We start from the raw sequence: 25,833 nt of genomic DNA on the forward strand, positions 1-25,833 counted from the left end.
GTCTCCTGGACTCCTGGGCCCTGGGATTCTGTCCCCCCCTTGCACTCCTCTCACCCTAATATGCTATCTATTTTCTAATATGCTTGTGTTTTCACCAGATTGCTATGCCTCCTTCCCGGTCACCCAACATGTCTCCTAAGCCTGTTGGCTTCCCCTCACCTCCCCCACTCCTGCTGTGTTTTCAGACCCATTTCTAAGGTAGACACTGCATCCTAGGTCTGTGCTTCCTGCACACTAGATACCCTGTCTCCCCAACCTCAGTCCTTTCCTCCTATTCTTAGGGGCCATTTCCTACAAGAGGTTTTATCCACTGCTGCCTCTGTACCTCACCCAAACTTTCCAGAGCCCCAACTTTTTTTTAATGATGTTTAGTTTGATTTCCTCTCCAAAAATTTTTCTGTTGACAAATAGTTGAATCTATTTCTGGGATGTAATGTTATGGATGCATTTTAGAATAATCATTTCGGGGTAATTAGTATATCCATCACCTCAAATATTTATGGTTTCCTTTTGGTCAGAACATTTAAAATCTTTTTTTCTCGTTATTTTAAAATATACAGCATTAAGTGGAGAAGCTTTGTTGTGTTATAGAACACCAGACTCTTCCTCTTATCCAAATGAAACTTTGTGGCCCTTTACCAGTGTCTCTCCTTTCTCTGTCCATTCATTTGTCTCTGTATGCCTGTTTTTTTTTTTTGTTTGTTTAATTTCTCTTAGGGTCCTCTACTTTCCACCCACATTGTCACAAATGACAAATTTTCCTAGCTTTTTTTTTTTTAAGAAGTTTCTGGTGATAAAATCTGAGGCCTTAGTGACTGCTAGGCAAGTCCTCTCTCCCTAAGCTACATTTTCATCCTTAATTTCCTTTTGTTAAAAAGGCTAATTGATATTCTTTTGTGTGTATATCCCATAATGGTTTGGTTTGGTTTGGTTTGATTTGGTTTTTGCCGAGGGAGTTCTTTTTGAGGGTGGGCTGCTGTTTTTCCCTGGGTGGCCTCCAACTCCAGGCCCAAGCAATCCTCTTGTGTCAGATTTCTGAGTAGCTGGGATTTTAGGTGTGCACCACGTGGTTTAAGATAGTCTAAATCCACTCATCTATTGGAGGCCACTTAGGTTGCTGCTTTATCTTAACTGTTGTGACTGATACTACAGTGGACATGCAGTGCAGGGAATCCAGGGAATCTGGATTCCCATTACTTTGGTGTGAATGAGGTAGTGGAATTGCTGGATAAAGCAAAAAAAAATTAGTTTTGGGAGGAACCTTCATGCTATTTTCCAAAATAACTCTACTAAATTACAACATCAGTGGTGCACACCCCTTTTTTCCACCTTCTTGCTATCACTCTTTGTGTCTTCACAATGACCAATCTAATAAGTGTGACACAATATTTCCTTTTGGTTTTAATTGGCATTTGTATTCACTCACAAATCTGTTGGCCATTTATGTATCATATTTTGACAAATGTCTCTTCGACTTCTTTGCCCTTGTTAAATATAAGGTTATTTGTATATTTTGTGTATTAAATCATTATCTGACCTTTGATTTTTTTTCTCCCAGTCTCAGGGTTGTCTCTTCACTCTATAAATTGTCTTCTCTGCTAGGCAGGAATATTTTAGGTTGATGCTATTCCAGTGGTCTATTTTTGCTTTTAGTTATCTCACCAGGAGGCCAAAACTATGTTTTACATGTTCTTGATCTCTTGATTCCAGGAAGAAAAAATCATCTGTGGTATCTTCTTCCACAGGGTCCCATAGTCTCCATTATAACCTGAAAATGAGATCCCAGAACCATTTAGTGCACAGACAGTTCTTTGCTGAAGGTCTTTTGGATGATCAGCCCTTCCTGCACTATGACAGTGAGAGAGACAGGGCAGAGCCTCAGGCACTATGGGCAAAGACAGTCCTGGGAGCCGAGACCTGGAACACAGAGACCCAAGACTTGGCAGGGAGTGGGAAAAACCTCAGAATGACTCTGGCAGATATCATCAGTCTGCAGAGGCAGAAAGAAGGTGAGTGTGGGTGGGGGGAAGGGTCTTTCTGCATAAAGGCTGGGGGCAGAGAGCAGGGACTTCTCTTCTCACTGCATTTGTCTGGGAAGGGCAAGCATGGGGTCCATAGAGCTCAGCACATGGACATTGAAGAGAGAGAGAGCCATGCTGGGATCCTCTGTGGGCTGGAGTTTCTCTTGGTGGGCAGGGAGGCAGAGGCACCAGGGGATGCTAAAGTGACTGGTGGATGGGGGCAGGGTCTCATTCCCTCCAGGAGTCTTGGGGCTGTGAGATGCAAAAGAACAACTGCACCAGGGGCTTCTGGGATTTCTACTATGATGAGGAGCCCTTCCTTTCCTTTCACCCTGTGACTCACAGCTGGACAGTGCACCCTTCCTCGGCTCAGACTTTGGCTATGGAAGTCAAGAAGCACTGAAATCAGATGATAGTCCAAGCAAGGCTCAATGGGCCCATGTGCAAGGAACAATTTGTGGAAGACTCCAGAGATATCTGAACTCCTGGATAGCCTTCAATAAGACAATAGGTAAACCAGCCCCCATTCTCCTAGAGCCTCAATATAAGGGGCCTTCTCTGTACTATGGGATGCATGTGTTCTCTGTGAGGGTGATGTATTCTGATTTCCCCATCCTTTTAAACCACTGCATAAAGACAGGAGGGTTTGGCAATCTATGAACTGTCTGGGCCACAATGAGGAAGTACCCTGAGCCTCAGGTAACTGGGGTTAGGCAGGAGTTGAGCCCTCTTCTGCCCACCTGCCTGCCAACCTGCTTATTATGCAGAGCTCCCTTGTGGCCTCACAAACAAGGAGTCCCCGTAACACCCCCTCCTCACATCAACATGTACAAGTTAGAATGTGAGGCCACAAACCCGAGGCCCATCCTCCTGCCAGTCAGAGGACTGAGGCCCTCAGCTGAGAGCAGTTTTGCAGCAGGTCTGGTGTCAATGAGGACTTTGATCAGAGACAGAACAGCAGAAAGAAACAGCCCTATTCCCTCTGCCTCCATTAAGGGGAATAAGGCTGGATCACATGGCTGACTGTTTCTGCTTTTTCTTCTCTAGTGTCCCCAGTAGTGACTATTACCTGTGGTGAGGCCTTGGAGGACACCATCAATGCCACATGTTGGGCTTTTGGTTTCTATCCCTGGATTATCTCTCTGACTTCGCTTCAGGATGGGGAACCACTGAGCCAGGACACACAGCAGTCTGGGAGTCTCTTGCCATATGGGAATGGGACCTACCAGACCTGTGTGTCCACCAGGATTCCTCAAGGACAGGAGCAGAGGTTTACCTGCCATGTGCGACATAGTGGGGAAGAGAGCACTGGCACTGTGCCCTGTGGTGAGCCTGGGTGTCCCAGCAGGGGTTCCCAACTGGGTAGGTCAGTGACCCAGGTGGTGAAAGGGAGGAAGTCTAGAGGTTCTGGAACCCAGATGGTAGTATGTGTGTTTTCAGGTTCGACCCTGCTGCTTCAAAGCCAATGGCGAGCCTCTCTAGGTGTGGTTGCTGCTGTTGATGCTGTTCTTCTTCTTCTTCTCCTTTATGTGCTTTGGAGCAACAGGAGGGAGACAATTTCAGCTGCAGAGGGTTCAGGTAAGAAAAGTGGGCAGTGGATAGAGATGGCAGGGTCATTCTGGGTTAAAGGGTCCCTCATGCCTCATGCTTCACAGAGTGCAGTGGAGGTGACCAGACTTCTGGAACAGGCGGACAAAGTATAAAAGGATCTGTGATTTGTGTTCTTTAGAAACTCTAGAGGAATCCCACAAAGGCTATTGCCTCTGGTTTCTTCCTGCCTGCCTGCCTCTCTCCTGTCTCTCCACTTGTCATGTGCAAACCAATAAGAAGAACCATGAGGCCTGTGGCACCAGTGCCCTGCCTCTGCTTCCCCCGGGAGGCCCATATAGAGCAGGCCCAGGGGTCTTCAGCACATGTAGTCATCTTCTATCTTATCAGCATCTCCAGTCACTCTTCAGGGGTGTCTCCTGTGTGTGTCCACTGGGTCACTAGGGCATGTACTCCATCCCAGGCCCCACCACAATGGTCGTCCATCAGGAGTGGCTTCCCAGATGTTATGGAAAAATGAAAAAGCAGATGCCTCCAACCATCTGGGGAGAGAGACCAGCCATGTGAGGCAGCTGTGGTCCGTTTTTGTCCTACCTGGTGTTAGAGTTTCCATGTGGAATATCTCCCAAAGGCTCATGAGTTGCAGGCTTGGCCCCAGGTGTTGGTCCTACTGGAAGTTGTAAAGCCTTAGCAGGTGGGCCTAGTTGGAAGAGGCCTTCCTTGAGGGGAACATCTTGTCCCAGGCTCCTGGCTCTCTCCTTCTGTGCCACCTGGCCACCACATAGCCACCATGAAGTGAAGAGTGTCTCTCTGTCATGTGCTGGCCATCATTATTTTCTGCCCTATCACTAGCCCACAGCAATGGGGCCAAGGGACCCTGGGATGAAGTTGGTGAAACTTGAGCCAATGTAAATCTTTCCTCCTGAGTGTTTTACTTTAGGTGCTTTGTTAAAGTAGTGAAAGCTGACTATGACACTTAGTGTTTCCTGTCCAGCCCCCCAAGGACTGTGTGTGTTGGTGTGTTGAGTCTGTGATTTATGGCCTCTGCTCACCCTGCCCTCCCTTGGCTATTCCCCTTTATAAGATGGTCATTCCCCTGTGCATTTGGAGTAAGGGATGGTCAAAACCATTCCCCTTTCACCAATCAGTTGCTGGAGGGGTCAGGAAAAGAGAAAACAGGAAGTTGGTGTTTCAATAGGAAACGAAGTTGAAGCATGTACAGTTAGTTACTGGTTTGGAGGATCTTTCTGTTGTTTCTGCCCCTTCTGTGGGGTCAGCAGTGGGGGTGGTGAGTGGTTGGCCCCTTGGGTCTGGGAAACCTGCCCCCCAGCAGGAGCTGTCCAGGTAACTCTCCCTCCAGGGCAGATGGTTCAGTGTTGTCTGCTGCTCTCACCTGCAGCCTCTGCTGTAGGGTGAAAGCTAGTTCTGGTTCTCTGTGGGGAAAAATAGTTGCCTACTGCCACCCCTGTCCAGCACAGGTGGTGAACTAAGGTCACTCGTGTGAATTTGGGGTGATGCAAAATAAAACACAGACCCAAAATACCTTTACACAAGCTTCAGGACAACTTTCCCAGATCCCAGCCTCAAGTTCCTCAAAAGGAGAGCAAGAGAAAGTCACAGAGGCTGGCGAGAGAGAGGGCAAGCACGTTCAGAAGTGGGCTTTTATTCGGGGGGGATGCTGTTTTTTAGAAAGTTCTATCCAAAAAAGGCAGAAGGGGTAGGATTACAAGGGAGCAGGTGAGTGTAACTCAATCCCAGCGGCACACCTACACCTGAAACCATGCCTTGCTATCTGAGCTGGGACAGTGTGAAAGTCACTAATAAATGTAGTAATTGGTCAGAGCCCCCTGTGTCAGGGCTTGAAGGTGTGTTCATTCAGAGCGGCTTTCCACAGCCTGCAATTTCACTGGAACATTTGCAGAAAAGAGTGAAGGTTAGGTGTTCATATTTCCAAATTTCTTCTCTAAATATTCATACCCAATAAAAATATTTCCATTTTCAGTACATCTTTTTTTTTCTTTTAGAAATAGTGAGGATTTACCCAGGGGTGCTCTACCATGGAGCTACACCTCTAGGGTTCTGGCCTGTGTGAGTCCCTGCTAGGGCTGGGAGAAAGAAGGTGAGGCAGTCTCAGGAAGCAGGAGCTCTTGGGGATCAGCTGATTTCCTGGGGCAGATGGGCCAGGTAGGCCCTAGGAGGGTAAAGTACAGATTAGGGACCTGAGTAAGTGTTGGGGGTCAGGGATTCTGCATCTGCTCTGTGTGTGAGCTGCTTCAGGTCAAGTGAGCAGCAGACCAGGGGGCAGGCATGTTTTTCTGGCTGTGCCTGCTGGTGCCCCTGGGCTTCCTGGTGGGCTTTCCAGTTAGGAGCTGCTGGCTCAGGGCTGAGAGGAAAGGATGCTGAGCTGCAGCTGGAGCAGACCCTGCTGGATGAGCACCTGCCCCTGCAGCAGAGGAGGCCTGGATATTAAGGGGGTAAAGGCCTGTGTGTGAACCCTGAGCCCAGGATTGGCAGAAGGAACTGCCTTCTCTGGCAGGTCCCTATTCTATCAGGAATAGTTGGGCAGAGGAGCAGGCACTGGGCTTCACTTTGGGATCTTGTCCCTTACTTCTTTGGTCTTTCATTCCCTTGAGGGATGCATGGTGGAAACTGAGGCAGGTGATGCTGCTGATGGATTTAGGAGAGGAGGCTGGTGAGGAAAACTAGTGGGGGCATTTTCTTTTTTCACTCAAACTCTGAATCTGATTTTGGAGAGTCTGAGAAGAGAGAGGTCCTGAGGAATAAATGTCATATTCTGCAGTCAATTGAACACTGACTTTTCCCTTCTCCCATAGCTCAGGAGCTCACAAATCCTGAATCATCAGCAGATGGTGAAGAGGAACCATAACAGCACCTTGCAGCTTGTGTCAAGCTTCCAGGGTGATGCTGTGGAGCACATCTGCCCTGAAGAGTTGGAGCCCTAGCGTGATGAACTGGAGAATCACACTGATGGACAGGACAAGGTTGGAACTTTGAGGTGTCCTTATGCTGAGCAATAGGGTTCAGTTGGCCTGGGGAAAAAAAGTGACTGGCATGTGCTTATGGCCTGAGATATTGAGAGTAAGCGACCCAGAATGTGTGTGAATCAGACACCAGCATCTTCCACCATCAGTCCAGCTGAAGCATGCAGAGTGGTGGGGAAGAAGATACTCCATTTTGAAGAATATGACTTTTTATTCTTAGGGACATTTCTCTTCTCAGATTCTCCAAAATCAGATTCAGAGTCTCTGTGAGAGAAGAAACACCATACCAGCTATTTGGAAGGCTAGGGCAGGAAGATCACAATTTTTAAGCTAAGCTGGGCAAGTAGTGTAATTCTGTCTCAAAAACCCAGGGAGAGGGCTCGGCTTGTGGCTCAGTGGTAGCATGCTTGCCTAGCATGCGAGAGGCACTGGGTTCGATCCTCTGCAACATATAAAAATAAAGACAATAAAGTCCATCAACAACTAAAAAATATTAAAAAATAAAGAAAAAGAAAACAATGAGAGGCAGTGGGCTGGAGATATAATCAGTGAGAGCATCCCTGGGCTCTATCCCCAGGAGCAAACATGCAAGCACACACACAACTAAATTAGTACCAGGATTCATGTTTCTATTGTAGCAACTCTAAGTTAACCATTGAAATGATTTTTTGGGGTGGTACTGGGTACTGGGAATTCAACTTAGGGATGCTTTACCACTGAGCAACATCTGTAGTCTTTTTGTTTTTGTTTTGAGACAGGGTCTCCTTAAGATGTTGAGGTTGACTTTGAACTTGCAGTCCTTCTGCCTTAGCATCCCAAGTCACTGGGATTACAGGTGGGCACCACTGTACCCATGATTAAAATCATATTTAAATAGATAATAACATACTCTTAAACTATAAGCACATAGTGTATATCAGATCTTTAGTATTTTTCCATCTTGCAAAATGGAAACTATGTCCTTTCAACAAAACCTCCCCACCCTCTGCCCTGGCAACCAGCATTCTCTTTGCAGATTCTAAGAATGTGACTGCTTTAGACACTTTATAAGTGGAATCTTAGAGTATTTGTGACCTCCTCTGCTTCCATGAGGCCAGAAGTGCATTGTACAAACTGCAGTCTCTGAATGTGAAAACTTAAATATAATGAGCATAATTGGATTCTAAGGTCGACAAATGGAGGCACTCAGTAGCCAAAGGCCTTAAGGTAAATGTGGCTTCTGTAATGGACACCAGCCACAGCAACAGTCAGAGTAGTGTGGCTGGTGCCCTGATGACATTAGCTTTATATCACTTATCCTTATATTCCTAGAAGTGAAATAGTTACAAAGCCTACTCATTTCTTACTTCATGTGTATAAGATAAATATTTCTGGGATAAATGAACACACATCTGCCTTGGTTCATAAGAACACAGACACAGTCCCTCCATCATCTGCCAGACTTGAGCCAGCTTACAGACTCAGAACCCCAGAATGAAGGGAAGTCAGCTTCCTCGAGGAAGGATTCCTTTCAATGCACTACTGAAAATTCCTACAGTTCATCTTACTCCCAGCCTTCATCAAGGGACCCTATGTGCTATTAGTAGGGAAACTGTGCATTGGGGAAAAGTAAATAATCAAATATTTTATTTCTATTGGACATTGACTCTAAATTGACACTCATTTTCAGAGACACTAAATATCACTATGGCTCCCTGATCCAAACAGGAATTTATAGAGATCAGAAAATCAATGGAGTTTTAGCTCAGTTTCTTTTCAAAGTGGACCAAAATGTTAACCCATTCTGTAGTTATCCCACAGTTCCTAAATGCATAATGCAGTAAACCATTTCAGCCGTAGGGGGCTGTTGTGGTGGGAAGGCATCACCTTCTAGCAGAAGCTGCTAGAAATGCCTCTATCTAGGCAAATAATACTGCACTCCTGGATAGACTACAAAGATTAGTGATTGCTACCCCAATCCCATTGAACTCAACTGTCTGACCTCTGCTGCAGAAAGAGGAATTTGAAGAATCACATTGGATTGTTTTAATCTTAACAAGGGGCACCTTCCAATCGCAACTACTATGTCAGATGTGGTTTTATTGCTTGAGCAAAATAACACACCCCCTGGAAACTGATATGCAGCTGTTAACCTAGAAAACACCTTTTTTGTGGGGGGATGCTAAATAATCAACCCAAGGACTATTTACCGATGAGCTACATGCCCAGCCCTTTTTATTTTTTATTTCGACACAGGGATTGCTAAGTTGTTGAGGCTGGCCTCAAACCTCATGAGTTTTTAGAATTACAGGTGCATACCACCACACCTGATTGGAAAATGGCTTTTTCTCCATTGTCATCCATAATGCCTACATTAGCAGGTTGTCTTTAGCTCTCAAGGACAGGAAGATACATTCATATTCTCTCTCTCTCTCTCTCTCTCTCTCTCTCTCTCTCTCTCTCTCTCTCTCCTTTATAATGAAAAAAATTGTATTTAGAATTATCCAGCTGGATGGAGTTTATATGATCCACATTCTGTTGGCAACATCCAAAGCAACACAATTAGGAGCCGTTGAGCATGTACCTCAGATAGGATATTTGGGATACCTCCAGAGCAGCAATGAAGGGTCCATTGGAAGATAGGTCATGGGTGGATCTTTCTTTCCTGGTGCTAGGGATTAAACCCAGGCTTTACACATACTAAGCCTGCATTCTACCTCTGAGCTACACCTCCAACCCTTGTATTTATTTGTTTTGTGTCTCTGGATGCCTTTCAGTACTGCTTTCCTGGTCTTCAAAGCCTTGACTTTGGATTTGGGAAGAACAGGAGTTTTCTTCTTTGCTTTCAGAGATTCTTTAGTGAAGAGGGCACATTTACTATCTCATTCCAGAAGATATCAACTCCTAAGACCTGTGTCATAATTTGGTTCAGAAGAATCTTTTTCTTGACAACTAGTTTTGCTATACTACCCAGGCTCACCTTGAACTTGCAATCCTCCTGCCTTAGCTCCCTGAGTTGGTTGATTTATAGGCACAAACTCTCTGACCTATCCCCTGAGGGTTTTAATTGCTTTCCCTTTCAGAAGAAGCCATGATTTTCTGTTGTATTGATGACATTATTCTGATTGGATCTAGGGACTGAGAAGTAGTAAGACACTAGCATGTTACAGGGGAAAAATATATTTGACAAAATTTAGGGTCTTCTACCTCGTTAAAATAGAAACCCAGTGTTAGGAGTAATGGAAAGATATTCCTTCTAAAGTGAGGGAGGAGTCTTTGCATCTGACCCCTTCTATAAATATCAAGGAGGCACAATGCCTAGTAGGTCTCTGAATTTTGGAGGCAGAACATTCTTCATGTGGCAGTGCTACTCTAGGCCATTTACTGAGTGAACTGAAAAGCTCCTACTTTTGAGTTGGGCTCAGAACAATAGAAAGCTCTACAATAGATGCAGGCTGCTGTGCCAGTGTCAGGTACGGATGCTGTCTAGAACCTCTGTCAGACCCTCTATGTGAATTGATGTGCAGGTCTCTTAAGATTTTGGAGCAAAATCCTGCTATATCCACAGGTAACTTCTTTCCATTTGAGAAATTGAAATTGGCTTTCCACTAGCAGCCTCTGCCCCTGAGACTGAACAGTTAACCTTGGCAACCAAGTTACCATATGAGCTGAGCTGTCCATCATGTGCTACATTTATCTGACTCAACAAGTTGTAAACTTGTATGTACATAGGAGCATTCCAGTGTTACAAGCTAGTGTTGTATATGAGTTCAGGCCTAAGCAGGCTCTGAAGGCAGAAGTCAAATACATGAAGAAGTACCCCAGATATCCATGCCTATCACTGCTGCTCTACTACCTCTTCTCCAAATCTGTACCTTTGGTCTCATATCCCTATGCCCAAGTGACAGAGAAAGAGAAATACTGGTCCTGATTGACAGATGGTTCTACATGATATGCAGGCAGAATGCACAATGCTGACATACTGCATTCTGTTCCTGGGACATCCCTAAATGATCCTGATGGATGGCACCCTCTCAGTAGGCAGAATTTGAAGCAGGAGAGTGGGCTGTTAACTTGTCTTCTAGAGAAAAAGGCCAAATATGCAATTATATATCAATTCTTGTGATCAATGGATTTGCTAATGGATTTGGAAGGAACATTATAGTAATTTAGTGATAAGGAACTTTGAGGAAAGGGGTGAATTCAGTAGAGGAAGACTTTAACAGTGAAGTGGATGGGGTACATCATTTTATAGATTCCAGACATCCTCTTTCCCCAGCCACTCTTCCTATTGCCCACTGGGCTGCTGATATATGTGGTCATGGTACCATGGCTGGAGGTTTTGCATGAGCTCAGCAACAAGGACTTACTTTTGCTTTCGAAGGCCAAGTTGGTTGTAGTCAGTCTGCCAGCAGCAGGAACAACTCTGATTCCCCATATGGAATATCAGTTCCCTTGTTGAATAGAAGCTATCTATGGCAAGTCAATTATACTGGACAGCTACCATCCCTGAAGGAGCAGTGTTTTCTTCTTGTTGGAATAGACAATTACCCTCTATGGATTTACCTTCCCTACAGGCGATGCTTTTGCCAAAATTTTGTCTGTGGGTTACAGAATACCTTTGGCATCATCGTGATGTTCCACAGAGCATTGCTTCTGATCAAGGAAGTTACTTCACATCCAAAGAAGTAAAGCAATGGGTTGGTGCTCATGAATATCTTACCATGCTCCCCACCATCCTGAAGCAGGGGTCTTGGTAGATTGGTGGAAGGGTTTTTTGAAGTCAGTTACAGCGCTAACAAGCTTGAACTACCTTGCAGGGCAAGGGAAAGGTTTTCCATAAGCCTGAATATGCTCTGAATCATTGTCCAATATATAGTGCTATTTCTCTCAGGCCAGGAATCAAATTGGAAATGAAGTGGCTACATGCTCTCTTGCCTCTAGGGACTTATTGGCAAAATTTATGCTTCCTGTACCAGTACCTTTGTGTTTTGCTGGCTTGCATTCTAACATCCAGAGGCAGGAATACTGCCACCACAAGATACATTGAACTGAAAGTTAGGCCAAACCAACAGCCAATCAACAGACTTACTGTGCTGGCTGAAATGATGGATGCTGACTATTTAGGGGAAATTGAATCACTATCCCACAATGGAATGAGGGAAATGGGTCTGAAGAGCAGTAATCCCTGTGGCCCTCCTCAAAATGAAATTAGCTTTCAACATTCTGCATTTGTACACACACACACACACACACACACACACACACACACACACACACATATATATATATATATATATATATATATATATATATATATACAGTTTTGATTTGCATTTTCCTGAATGCAATCTTTATTATTTTAAAATTTCATTTTAAAAATGTACAGTTAAACAATGAGTGGTATTCCTTATTACATATTCATATATGTGCACAATTTAATTTGGTCAATTTTATTTCTTAGTAACTCATCATTCTCTTACCTCTACTCTCCAACTAGTCAATTTCCTTCCTCTACTGGTCTCCATTCTAATTCCATTACTTTCTCATCCCTTCTGAGTGTGGCATTTTGACTTAACAAACTTCTCAAGTAACATTCATTCCCCTGCAAATAGCATAATTCATTCTTCTTTGTGGCTGAAAAAAAACACCATTTTGTGTATATACCACATTTTCTTCATCCATTCATCTGTTGGCAGGCATCTAGCATGGCTCCATAATTTGTCTATTGTGAATTGTGCTGTAATGAACAGTGATATGCATGTGTTACTGCAGTATGCTCTCTTTAATTCTTTTGGATAAATCATAAAGAGTAGCATAACTGAGTATTATGTTGGTTCCATTCCTGGACTTTTGAATCAGCCTCCATACTGATTTCCATAGTGGTTGTACTAATTTACAGTCCCATTGAAACTGAATAAATCTTTTTCCCACAACCTCATCAGTATTATTATTATTTGTATTCTTGATGACTATCATTCTTACTAGAGTAAGACAAGATTTCAATGTAGTATTGATTTTTATTTTCCTGAATGCAAATCCCTGTAGCAAAAGATATTGAACATTTTTAAAAGCATTTGTATTTCTTCCTTTAAGAAGTGTTTATTTAGTTTATTTAGCTTTTGGGGGGATGGTACCAGGGATTGAACCCAGAGACACTTAAGCACTGAACCTCATCCCCACCCATTTTAAAATATTTTATTTACAGACAGGGTCTCACTTTGTTGCTTAGGACCTTGATAAGTTGCTGAGGCTGGGTTTGAACTCACAATCCTTCCTCAGCATCAGAGCCATGGGATTACTGTTTTGTACCACCAAGCCTGGCTCATTTAACCATTTATTGATGGGTTTGGTTTTCTTGTTTGTTTGTTTTAGTTTTTATGTTTTTTATTTCTTTATATAATCTGAATACTTATCTTGTTGGAAGAGTATCTGGCAAAGATTTTCTCTCATTCTGTAGGCTCTCTCTTCATGGTCTGAATAATTTACTTTGCTGTTCAGAACCTTCTTACTCTGATGCCATACATTTTACTAATTCTTGGTATTATGTCCTGAGCTTTAGGAATCCTATAGAGAAAGTCATTCTCTTTGCTTATATGGAAGAGTTTTACCCTGCTTTCTTCTAGCAATTTCAAAGTTTTTTGTTGTAATTCCTGGGTCTTATTTCCATTTCAAATTGACTTTCGGGCTGGGTGAGATATTGAAATGTAGTTTCATTCTTCTGCCTTGGATATTCGTTTCTCCCAACACCATTTATTTAAAAGGCTGTTATTTCTTTCATGTATGTTTTTGGTGCCTTTGTCAAAGATCAGATGACAGACAACATCTGTCTGGATTTTTCTCTCTGTATTCTATTCTGTTGCATTGATCTATGCATCTATTATTTCAATACCATGCAGTTTTTGTTACTATAGCTGTGGTGTATAATTTGAAGACAGGTATTGTGGTGCTTCCAGAATTTTTTTTCTTAGAATAGTTTTGGGACTGTTTTTGTGGGAGTTTTTAGTTTGTTTTTTGCTATGAATAATATAATTGAATTTTGATGGGGACTACATTGAATCAGTAGATTGCTTTTGGTAATATGGTCATTTTAGCAATACTAATTCTGTGTATCCATGAACATGGGAAAGCTTTTCATCTTTTACTGGCTTCTCAATATATTTCCTCAGTGTTATTAATTTTCAATGTAGAGATTCCTTATTTGGGATTTTTTAATATTGATACTCATAGTTATAAACTTTCCTCTGACAGCTGCCTTCTTAGTCTCCTAGAGATTGTGGTATATTTCTTTTCTGATGATGTAAAGATTTTTAAATGTTCTCCCCTGATATTTTCTATCACTTGTTAAAATGTCCAAAGTGTATTGCTCAATCTCAGTGTGTTTATATAGTTTCTATAGTTTTTATTGCTGTGGATTTGTATTGATTACATTATGATCTGATAAGATGAAAAGAATTATTATTTTTATTTGCTAAGACTTGTTATTTGATGCAATATATGATCCATTTTGGAGAAGCTTCCATGAGCAGCTAAAAGTAATGTGAATTTGATTGTTGTTGGCTGAAATATTCTAAAGAAATCTGTTGGATACATATGAATAAATTTTTAGGCCTGAAGAATCTTTTATGAATTGATACCTGAATGCCCTATCTATGTGAAAATTGTGTTGAAACCACCTAGTATTATTATACTGTGGCAGTCTATCTGAGTCTTTAGGTCAAGTAGTATCTATTATTTGTAATTAGGTGCACTGACATTTAGAGTATAAATATTTCTCTTGGTTTTGGATTGTTCTCTTTACCAGTATAGATTTTCTCTTCTGAGTAATTTTGGCTTGAAGTCTACTAAGTTGGATATGAATTGCTACTCCTACTTACTTTAGGGTTCTGTTTACATGGAATATAATTTTCCATTCTTTCACTTCAGCCTTTGAATATTTTGCCTGTGTCAAGGGTCATATAAATACCATACAATGAGGTCTTATTTTTTTAACACTTTGTAACAGCATCCATATTTCAATCGATGATGTGACCACTTAAATTCCTATAAAGAGAAGAGAGATATGTATGAATTCTTGCCATTTTTATTGATTTCTAATGTTTAATTTGATTCTATTTTTTATTTGCTTAGCAACACTTGTGGGAAGTCACTTTGAATGGTTCGTGTTCTCTGTCCCAGAGCGGAGAGGCTTTGACCATCACTACATCTCATAGTGACCTGGACATTGCCCCAGTCTTGGAAGTTTGAGGACACATCTTCAGATGTAGGTGTGTTGCCCCATGGACTGAGTTAGGCTCACCTGTTCCTTTGTGATATTATCCCTTTGCCCTGTTTGGGATAGAATGTTCTATGGAAACACTTTGTGTGTCCCCTTCTCTTGCTCTGCCTTTGGGTGCAGACTTCCTAGATGTCAGTCAACCTGCTGACAGCAGACATAAGGAAGCTAGACTCAACCCCCTGAAACCTGACCCCTTGCCTCATTTGAATGGCTTCTCCTTAGCTTGGCTCCAATGTACTCTTTCTTGCTTTATTCAAAATACCTGAATTCTTGGGTCTCTTGCTGTCTAATATTGAACTTTAGTGAATTCCCTCAGGCACCCACTTCAATGAAACACAGCACTCCTACTGCTTCTATTCTGAGCTGTGGAGCAACTGGAAAGTACAGCCTTTCTCTATTCTGCCATCTTTGATTCCTCGTTCTGTATAAAACTTAAATATTTAAGTCATAAAAACATGGATCCCATTCTTTGCTCTAAGAAGTAAGAAATGGGTCTGGGCACAGTTTCAGAGAGCAGCAGAGAGATATTCTTCACTACCTGCATCTTCCACCTGGATGTACCCCTGGAAGAGAGAACAACATGATCTTTCAACATCATGTCTCGTCATTGACAATATACATCCCTTTTCTCCTCAAGAGAAAAACACATTTAAATGTGGATTTAAGACCCCTCCCACTCTGACACTGATCACTGACCTCAGTAGTCCCTATCTGGCTGGGCACCAAGATGGCTGGTGGGCTTGTTACAAAACACTCAATTCTGTCCACAGACCAAATATCCCAGATCAGTAGGCTGGACTAAGGAGAAGGATGGAGATGCCCTCTATCCTACTGCCAATGTGCCAACCTCACCTGCATTTCCAGGATAGATCTCAGTTCAATGTCTATGCTGAGTGCCTGCCATGTCCCTTCTCTCATATGCCCTTTCCAGAGTCCTCTGCTGCTCCACTGAGGGCAACTCCATCCTTCTCCTTATGCAGTCTGATATAAGGGGTGCACCACTGACTCTTCCTTCTTATACCCCAGCTTCAGTCCATTAGGAAGTGCTGGGAAGGTAATCCACAGAAAGGATCTAGGATCCAATCACCCCCACCATTTCCACTACTGACACACCAGGGATGAGACTGGCCTCTCTAGTCAGGAACAGAACACTGGTTCCCTGCAGTTTCTACTGCCTTTCTTGATTCTCTTTGGCATTGTCTTCTCATCATAGAATCCATAGTGCCTTCTACAACACAAGTCTTTTTATAAGGGAAGTTCTATTATGATCCTACTGTGCTCAAGCTGTCTTCTAACTCTCTGACTCACACAGAAAAAAAGATTAAACGACTTCCAGGAACTTTCAGGCCTACAGGATCTGAACACATCATTGGCCTCTACTCTGTGATCCTACTCAGGGCACACCAGAGTACTTACTCTCCAATGACCACAGGGACATGCTCCTGCCCCAGTGCATTTGCATGCTGTTTCTCTGTGACTGGAAAGAACTTGATCCTGACATCATCAAGATGATTTCTTATGTTCTTCATCTAAGTCATGTCCACCTGCTGAGGGGTGTATATCAGTTTTTTTAGTCTCCACAGAGGTTAAAATATCATGGAAATTACCACAAGCCAAATGGCTTTATGAAGTTCCACTTATAACCTCACAGTTATGTAGGTTCCAAGTCCCCCCAAGAGACTCACAGGGTCAAGGTGTCACAGGTCTTTGTTCCTTACTGGAGGCTCTGGTGAGGAATCTCCTTCCAGGGTCAATATGGTTATTCTGAGAATTCAGTCCCTATCTCCTGGCTGACTGTCATGCAGGGGCCACTTTTACCTCCTAGAGCCCTCTCTCAGGTCCTCATATGTGCCCCTTATAGCACATCTCATCTTTCTTCCACTGGAACTTCTTATGTCCCCTCTGCTGCATCTCCTCTGCCTGCCTCTCCTGTAGCATCTCTCTGAATCCAGCCAGAGGGTGATCTCTGCTTGGAAGTTTTACTGTGATTTGATAGGGCCACCCAGGACAATCTCCCCATTTTCAGATCTTCACTTTGGTTGCATCCATAATGTCCCTTTAAAAAAAATTATTTATTTATTCATTTATTCTAATTAGTTATACATGACAGCAGAATGCATTTTGATTCATAGTACACAAATGGAGAACAATTGTTTTCATTTCTCTAGTTGTACATGAAGTACAGTCACCCATTCGTGTCATAATACATGTATCTAGAGTAATGATATCCATCTGATTCCACCATCTTTCTTACCCCTGTTCCTCCTCCCTTCCCTTTCCCCTATCCAAAGTTCTCCAATTCCTCCCATGCTCCCCACCCCATTATGGGTCAGCATCCACATATCAGAGAAAACATTCAGCCTTTGTTTTGGGGGGGATTGGCTTACTTCACTTAGCATGATATTCCCCAACTCCATCCATTACCCTACAAATGCCATAATTTTATTCTATTTTAATGCTGAGTAATATTCATATATATATATATATATATATATATACACATATATACATATATATATATAATCTCACAGATATATATATATATATATATATATATATATATATATAATCTCACAGTTTCTTTATCCATTCATCTACTGAAGAGCATCTAGGTTGGTTCCACAGCCTAGCTATTGTGGATTGTGCTGATGTAGCTTCATCACTGTAGTATTCTGTTTTTAAGTCCTTTGAGTATAGACTAAAATGTGGAATAGCTGGGTCAAATGGTAGTTCCATTCCAAGGAATCTCCATACTACTTCCCAGACTAGTTGCACCAATTTACAATCCCACCAGCAATGACAAAGTGGGCCTTTTCCCCCACATCCTTGCCAACAGTTATTTTTTTTCTTGTATTCTTGATAACTGCAATTCTGACTAGAGTGAGATGAAATCTTAGAGTAGTTTTGATTTGCATTTCTCTAATTGCTAGAGATATAGAATATTTTTTCATATATTTGTTGATCAATTGTATATCTTCTGAGAAGTGTCTGTTTAGTTCCTTGGCCCATTTATTGATTGGGTTATCTTTTTTTTTTTGGTGTTAAGTTTTTTGAGTTCTTTATATATCCTAGAGATTAGTGCTCTATATGATGTGTATGTGGTAAAAATTTGCTCCCATTCTGTAGGTTCTCTCTTCACTTCTTTGTTCTTTTTTCATTTTTTATTTTAATTTGTTATATATAACAGCATAATGCATTACAATTAATATTACACAATTAGAGCACAATTTTTCATATCTCTGGTTGTACAGAACATAGAGTCACACCATTTGTGTCTTCATACATGTACTTACAGTAATGGTGTCCATCTCATTCCACCTTCTTTCTTATCCGCAAGTCCCCTCCCTTCCTCTCCTTCCCCTTTTCCCCTTTGCCCTATCTAGAGTTCATCTAATCCTCCCATGCCCCACTGCATTATGAATCAGCAGCCTTAGATCCATCCCATTTATTGATTCTTGATATTAATTTTTACGCTATAAGAGTCTTATTAAGGAAGTTGGGGCCTAATCTGACATGATAGAAATTTGGACCTACTTTTTCTTCTAATAGACACAGTCTCTCTGGTTTAATTCCTAGGTCCTTGATCCACTTTGAGTTGAGTTTTGTGCATGGTGAGAGATAGGGGTTTAATTTCATTTTGTTGCATATGGATTTCGAGTTTTCCTAGCACCATGTGTTGAAGAGGCTATCTTTTCTCCAATGTATGCTTTTGGCACCTTTGTCTAATATAAGATAACTGTAATTATGTGGGTTAGTCTCTGTGTCCTCTATTCTGTACCATTAATCTTCAAGACTATTTTGGTGCCAAATACCATACCATTTTTGTTACTATTTCTCTGTAGTATAGTTTAAGGTCTGGTATTGTGACGCCACCTGCTTCATTCTTGCTAAGGATTGCTTTGGCTATTCTGGGTCTCTTATTTTTCCAGATGAATTTCATGATTGCTTTTTCTATTTCTATAAGGAATGTCATTGGGATTTTGATTATAATTGCATTAAATCTGCATAACACTTTTGGTAGTATGATCATTTTGACAATATTAATTCTGCCTATCCAAGAATAAGGGAGATCTTTCCATCTTCTAAGGTCTTCTTTAATTTCTTTCTTTAGCTCTATAGTTTTCATTGTAGAGGTCTTTTACCTCTTTTGTTATGTTGATTCCCAAGTATTTTTTTTCAAGGCTATTGTAAATGAGGTAGTTTTCCTAATTTCTCTTTCAGAGGATTTGTCACTGATATACAGAATTGCATTTGATTTATGGATGTTGATGTTATATCCTGCTACTTTGCTGAATTCATTTATTAATTCTAAAAGGTTTCTGTTAGAAATTTTCAGATCCTTTAAGTATATAATCATGTCTTTGGCAAATACTGATAGTTTGAGTTCTTCTTTTCCTATTTGTATCCCTTTAATTTCTTTTGTCTTTCTAATTGCTCTGGCTAGAGTTTCAAGAACTATGTTAAATAGAAGTGGTGAAAGAGGGCATCCCTGTCTTGTTCCACTTTTTAGAGGGAATGCTTTCAATTTTTTTCCATTTAGAATGATGTTGGCCTTGGGGTTAGCATAGATAGCTTTTACAATGTTAATATATGTTCCTGTTATCCCTAGTTTTTCTAGTGTTTTGAACATGAAGCGTTATTGCATTTTATCAATTGCTTTTTCTGCATCTACTGAAATGATCATATGATTCTTATTTTAAGTCTCTTGATGTGATTGATTACATTTATTGATTTCCATATGCTGAACCAACCTTGCATCTCTGGGATGAACCCCAAATGATTGTGGTGCACTATCTTTTTAATATGTTTTTGTATTCAATTTTCAGAATTTTATTGACAATTTCTACATCTGTGTTTATTAGAGATATTGGTCTGAAGTGTTCTTTCCTTGATGTGTCTTTGTTTGGATTTAGAATCAGGTGATACTAGTCTCATAGGATAAGTTTGGAAGTGTTCCTCTTTTACTATTTCATGGAATAATTGGGAGAGTCGGGTATTAGTTTTTCTTTAAAGGTCTAATAGAACTCAGCTATGAATACTCTGGTCCTGAGTTTTTCTTGATTGGTAGGCTTTGATGGCATCTTCTAATTTATTGCTTGAAATTTATCTGTTTAACTTGTGTATATCATCCTGATTCCGTTTTGGTTGATAATATGACTCTAGAAATTTGTCAATGTCTTCAATATTTTCTATTATGGGGAGTATAAATTTTCAAAATATTTTCTAATTATCCTCTGTATTTCAGTATTGTGATATTTCCTTTTTCATTATGGATTTTAGTAATTTGAGTTTTCTCTCTCATTCTCTTCATTAGTGTGGCTATGGGTTTATCAGTTTTATTTATTTTTTCAAAAAAAAACCCAATGTTTTGTTTTGCCAATTTTTTCAATTGTTTATTTTGTTTCAATTTCATTGATTTCAGCTCCAAATTTAGTTTGTAATGTCCCTTTCACCATATGATACAACCTCTTCACTCTTCCAGATTAGGGTGTGGGAAACTCTGGGAACTATTCGTCAGTCCCCACCTCTTCTTGTATTGAAATCAGTGAGGAGCAAGGAGATAGCACTTTTGAGAGGGTGAGGAACAAGGAGACGCTAAGAGTGCAGAGATGGGTAAATTGCCTGGGATGCCTGGGAGTGCCCACGATGAATGGAGTTGGGGGCTCCCATTTAAGACAGGGTAAGGTATTGGGAATGGGGAGCAGAATGGTCTGAGAACTCAATGTGGAGCAAGGACCCCACCCCAGCTGCTGGCCCAGGAATACATTGTCCCCATGGAAACCCCCAGGGGAGAGGACTTCACTGGGCCTTTGTTCTCTAGGAGCCCAGGTTTCTGTTAGAGCTGGCAGGCAAAGATATCTTGAGAGGATTTTGTAGGTTTGTTTTTCATAAGTTGAGAATTCCAGGAGGTGTTATGGGAAGATTCCAGGATTTGGGAAGAGGGCACAAGAGTAGACAGAACAGGGTTGTGCAAGCCTCACGAGGATGACAGTGCAGGATGTTGAAGGGGACCTAGCATGGCTAACCAAACAGGGAAGGGACACAGGTGGTTAGTTCTGGGGGATTCAGGACAGGCAGTGAGGTGGGCTGGGAGAGGAGCAGGTGTAAGAGCAGTTGGGTCTGTTTCTTTTCTCTATGGATGAAAATTAGTTTGGGGTTGTTGGGTCTTAGTGCCATTGTGGAACCTTTCTTGACCCCTGATCATTAGGTGGAGTATCTGAGGGTGGAGGTTGGCTAGGCTGTGCATGATTTATTCCTCAACTGAGGAGAGTTGGGTGCTTACCCCTAGGGTCAGACCTCCTGACACCTGCTGCTGGAGGTGCCATTTCTGGATACCATATGACACCCTGACACAGAGCCCTGTCCTGCTAAAGGGGACAGAGGCCAGGAAAGAACAGAGGCTGTGACCTTGTCCTGATAGTCCCAGTGTATATATATCCACAATATAGGATATTTGGTGGACAGTGAGTTGCTGTTCCCAAGTAAGAGAACATTTTATTTAAAAAACCTTAGTGACTAGGGTGTTTCCAAATTTTATTTTTTAAAAACTGAGATCTGGGCATGGTGGCACACACCTGGGCTTGGGAGACTGAAGCAGGGGGATCATGAGTTCCAAGCCAGCCTCAGCAAAAGGCAAGGTGCTAAGAACTCAGTGAGTTTTTCTCTAAATAAAATACAAAATCAGTCTGGGAATGTGGCTCAGTGGTTGAGTGCCCCTGAGTTCAATCACCAGTATCCCCCTCCCCTGCCCCACAGGAAGAAAAAAAAAAGCTGGGTAAAAAGGAGAGGAGGTGGAGGAGATGTTTCTACTTTTCTCTTGTCCTGGGTGTGGTTCTCAAGGGACCAGGGCTGCAAGTTCAGATGGGATCCTTGGAAAGGGCCAAGGACTCCCAATTATACTTCCAAATGAAAGGTATGTGTGAAGTAATTAGGCGAATTTTATACTATTTGACATTGGATAATATTAGAAGATTATATTAATTGTTTTAGTGTCATGACCATATTATTCAAAGAAAAATGTTATTTTATAATTAGCATTGATTTACTTAGGAATAAGTGTCACAATGAATGCTTTTTCTGGTCTTTCAGCAAGAATTATACAACTATAATTTCTTACATCCTAAAAGAAATGTAAGAAAATATTGAAATAATTAGGTCTATAGTCACCATTGTATTATTCTTTCAAAGTATGGAATCTTTGATCTTTTTAGTATAATTTGGAGATAATTTAATTTGATAATTCCTAACAACACAAGAAATGTTCACAATATAATGCTGGACTAAAATTAGGTTTCAAGTCTATATGTGTGTAAGCCAGATTGGTGGTGCATGCCTATAAACCCAGCTACTCTACAGGCAGAGACAAGAGGATGGCAAGTTCTTTGTGGGGTCATGTGGATACCACTGATTTGTGAGTGGAGGAAACATTAGCAGAATTGTTAGAATATATACACAACATTAAAATTTTATTATGTCACAGATGTCCCCATAAGATGCAGTGAAGATATCTAATGCCATATGACCTCACATTTATGCAGGTTCCAACTCTAATATGGGTCTCTCTGGGTTAAGGTCAAAGTGTCAGCTGATCTGTGTTCCTTACTGTAGGCTTGGGGAGAAATCTGTTTCCAAGCTCATTCAGGTTGTTGTCAGAATTCAATTCCTTGCAGATATGGGGATGAGGTCCCTAGTTCCTTGCTGATGGTCACACACGAACAATGTTTAGCTCCTACCTCATCGAGCCCTCCTTTGGATACTTTCCACATGGCCCCTAAAGCCCATCGAATCCTTCCTCTCGTGGAAACTTTGCTGTTCCCTCTGCCACATTTCCTCCGTCTGCCTGTTCTGTAACATCTCTCTTACTCGAGTCAGAGATTCTCTGATTCCCCTGCTCCTCATGGTGCTGGGGATAGAACTTGGCCTCATATATTCTAGGTCAGTACTCTACCTCTGGGCAACACTCCCATCCCCTGGGTCTCCTCTTTTAAGGATTTCTGAATCTCACTGGTCCATGCAGACCCTGCAAGGTAATTTCCCTATTTTCAGGTCCTTAACCTTAACTACATCAGTAATGTCCCTTCTGTCACGTGATGCTATTTATGCACAGTTCCAAGAATTAGGGCCTGAACATGTTTGGGGACCTTTCTTCAGTCACCACATTTTATTGTGTTAAAATCACTGAAGAGCAAGGATACAGCATTGCTGGAAAAATGATGAGGAGCCAGGAGTGAAGAGTACGAAATAGGGTGGTAGCCTGGAGTCTTCTGGGAGTAGTAGTCTCCTGGGGGCTCTAGTCTGATGACAGGTTAAGGAATGTCAGTGAGGGGACTGTAGAAAAGTCTGAGAACTTCCATTAGAAGCAAGGACCCTACCCCAGCTCCTGGCCCTAGGGAAGCACTCCCACAAGACAGGACTTCAGAGGGGCCATGTTCTCCAAGAAACCCAGTTTTCTGTTAGAGCCAGGAGGTGGGGAATATCCTGAGAGGACTTTGGAGGTTTTGTTGGTCCTGAGCTGAGAATTCCAGAAGATGCAGTGGAAAAGTTTCAGGAGTTGAGGAGGAGGCATAAAAGGAGACAAAAGAGGGTTGTGCAGAACCTAGAGAGGATGAGAGTACAGGACATTGAGGGGACCTGGTGTACTGATGGAACAGTTCAGTAGAATCATTGCTGTGCCCCTTGGTGGAAGCATTTCACTTTGGGAGCTAAAAACTCTAGGCCAGCAGGGCATGAGGTCACCAGACAGGAAGCACACACTTTGCTAGTGGGATACTAGGGGCCTCTTGACAGCTGCCACTCGCATTCCCATCCCTTGATTCCTGGATCCAGGAATCCTGGCTGGGGATGGGGGGACAGCACCCACATGCTGGATGTTAGTTCTGAGCATGAGCAGCCCTGCAAGGTGGAGCCATGTTGCTTGCACTGTCACTGGGTCATCAAAAGGTCATGCACCCTTCATCAAGCCAGCCACCTCAGGAGTGAAGAGAACAACCTAGGAGCAGAGATTCCTGAGAATAGGCGGTGGTCACTTCACTTCTTTGGCCATGAAGGGAATCCCCAGAGCAGAAGCAGAGCTGTGTGGACACCATGACAAGGCATCCATAAGTATATGGGTGAAGTCTATCTCTCCTGGACTCAGGCTAAAGAATGTGAATGCTCCTCAGACATGATCTCCATTATTATCAGATACAGCCACAGCAATCTACTTGCTCCCCTGTCCAGTGCCTGCCCTGTTATATCTGCAGTGCAGCTTCTCTTGGCCTGGGAAGAACTTCTTCCAGGTGTCCTCACAGCTAATTACTGCAGGTCCTCAAGTCTTTCCTCAATTCTCAACTCCTTCATGATGCCCACACTGCCCACCCCAGCACACAGCCCTCTTCCCTGCCTCCCACCATATGTTTGATCACCTTCCCTATAATACTTGCCACCTCCTGCCATGAATTCTAATGTCCTCCAACTCTGCCCACTAGGACACCTGCTCCTCAGAGAGGACAATTGTCTGATTTCATTTTGCTCCTGTTTCTCAGGTGCAGAAACAGTGTAACCTATCTAACATGCAACAAGTGTCAAGTTGGATGAATGTTCACTTCAGAGCACCTCTCTCTTCTAGAGATACTATCATTATTAATGGAGCCTCAGGCCAAAGGCTGCTTGTGGCAACTACAGCACAATGTCCTCTCACATAGAAGTCCAGGCTGCCTGGGCTCTTCTTATAAGAGCTGCTCTTCTTCCCTCCCTCCGCTCACACCAGCCCTCCTACACTCCACAGCACATCATTTCATTTGCCCCTTTAGGAAGAAAAACCTCCCAAGCAAATGGATTTAATTTTCCACTAACTATAATTTAAATGAGACTCATGAGCTTAGACTAGAACCAGCAGTAGGATTATTAGAGCTAAGAGGAGGTGGAGAACACAGAAGACTGAGGAAGAACAGAAACACAACAGGAACTTCTCTAAGATGAGAAATTATAGGACACCTTCTCTATGCCTATCCCAGAATCTAGTTCATTAAAAAAAATTGAAAAGATGGAATGAGCAGGAAACAGCCCTATAAAAAGGCAAAAGCTATATGATTCTGAAAATTGATCTCTTGATACCACAGAAATTCCTGTTCATAGGGGCCACCTTGGTATAGCAGGACAATGACAGACAGAACATCTTCTCTTGCTGCTTTCAGAGATAGGGGCACACAGAGAAGGACAGAGCTCAGTCAGAAGGTCAAGATTGGGCACAATCCTCTGATAAAATAAAGAAATGAACACAGCAAATGGGAACCTAAGACTCGGGCCTGCACCTGGGCTGATCTGGCCACAGGAAGCCCCACTTAGGGTCTTAAACATGGGCAATGTCTGAAGCCCCATGATCACAAGTCCAGGAGTTCAAGGCTGTACTGAGAGACAAAGGATCAGCAATGATGACTAAGCTGAAGAGTCAAAACCACATCAAAGCCCACAGAGACTGAGCACTGCCTGGATGCAACCCTGCCCACACGCAGCTCCTCACAGCCTTCTCCTATGCCCACTGCAGCAGACTCAGCACAGCACACACATGGATTCTGGGAGGTTCTCAGATCTCTGTTTGTTTTCTCTCACAAATTGTGGAATCTTGTGCAGCTTGAATATATATGCAGTGGAATATTACTCAGCCACAAAGAATAATGATTTTATGACATTTGCTGGTAAATGGATAGAACTGGAGATTATCATGAAGTGAAATAAGCCAGTCTCAAAAACCAAATGCCGAATGTTCTCTCTGATGTGTAGATGCTAATACACAACAAGGGGGCTGGGAGGGAAGAATATAAGTTCACTGGATTAAACAAAGTGGAATGAAGGGGGGATGGAAATAGGGAAGACAATGAAATGAATCTAACATAACTTTCCTGTGTTCATACACAAATACATCACAACTCCACATCATGTACAACCACAAGAATGGGATCATAATTAGAGTAATACTCCATGTATGTATAATATGTCAAAATATACTCTATTGTCATGTATATCT

General features: G+C 42.1%; 1 long non-coding RNA gene across 1 annotated transcript; it reads left to right on the forward strand.

Annotated features, from left to right (window-relative positions):
- Positions 1-1,720: 1,720 nt before the first annotated feature.
- Positions 1,721-11,812, forward strand: LOC144366278 (uncharacterized). Its single transcript, XR_013425292.1, has 4 exons — positions 1,721-2,009; positions 2,246-2,532; positions 3,462-3,599; positions 6,404-11,812. It is a non-coding gene; the product is annotated as an uncharacterized LOC144366278 (long non-coding RNA).
- Positions 11,813-25,833: the final 14,021 nt, after the last annotated feature.

Source organism: Ictidomys tridecemlineatus, chromosome 8, assembly GCF_052094955.1.
Source record: "Ictidomys tridecemlineatus isolate mIctTri1 chromosome 8, mIctTri1.hap1, whole genome shotgun sequence".
Taxonomy (NCBI): domain Eukaryota; kingdom Metazoa; phylum Chordata; class Mammalia; order Rodentia; family Sciuridae; genus Ictidomys; species Ictidomys tridecemlineatus.